This window comes from Penaeus monodon, chromosome 20 (genome assembly GCF_015228065.2).
Source record: "Penaeus monodon isolate SGIC_2016 chromosome 20, NSTDA_Pmon_1, whole genome shotgun sequence".
Classification (NCBI taxonomy): domain Eukaryota; kingdom Metazoa; phylum Arthropoda; class Malacostraca; order Decapoda; family Penaeidae; genus Penaeus; species Penaeus monodon.
The window spans coordinates 22,328,166-22,329,014 of NC_051405.1; positions in this window are offsets into that span (position 1 = coordinate 22,328,166).

The following is an 849-nucleotide window of genomic DNA, read 5'->3' on the forward strand; positions in this document are numbered from 1 at the left end:
ATTTCTGTCTCCCTCAGAGCAACCAAGGCGTTCGTAGAGTCGTTTGTATCACGAACCAGGGACGTAAGAATTTATCGCCGCGTTAGGAGAAAATGCTGCACATATCGCGGCTGTGGGTGACCGCGCTCCCCCTCCCCCTCTTCCACTCCCACTCCCTCTCCCTCTCCCTCTCCTCACTACTCCCTACTACTCCTCCCCCTCCTCCCCGCCACCTTATCCTCCTTTCCCTCTCTCTCTGCAACACCCCCCCCCCCTCCTCCTTCGCCTCCCCATTTCCCCCTCTCTCGTCTTTTTCCTGATCCTCGCCCCTCCTTATCCTCCTTTCCCCTCCTCCCCTACCTCACACCCTCCCCATCCTACATCCTGCCTCTTCAGGATCCACCCCCACCACCCTATTCCATCCTTCGCCCCCCCCCTCCCCGAACTCGCCAGTCACACTCCATTCCCCTCACTCCCCCACGTACCCCCTACTCACTCATATGCCCCCCCCCCCGCCCTGACTACTTCCCTCACCCTTCTCCTCCACATCAACCCAACCCACCACCCCAACCCACCACCCCAACCCACCACCCCAACCCACCACCCCAACCCACCACCCCACCAACCCACCACCCCAACCCCCACCCAAGATTAGTACAGACAGCAGGCACGGAGAGGGGGGGGGTAGGGAGAAGGGTGAAGAAGAGATGAGAGGAGGGGGGACCCGGACAAAGAAAGAGGGGGAGAAAGGGAAGAGGGGGAGAAGGTGGTGAAGGAAGCAAGACTGGGGAGGGGGGAAGAAAAGAAGAGGGGGAGAGGATAAAAAGCAATAATAAAAAAAACCCGGAAGACAGGGACAAGAAAGTGGAA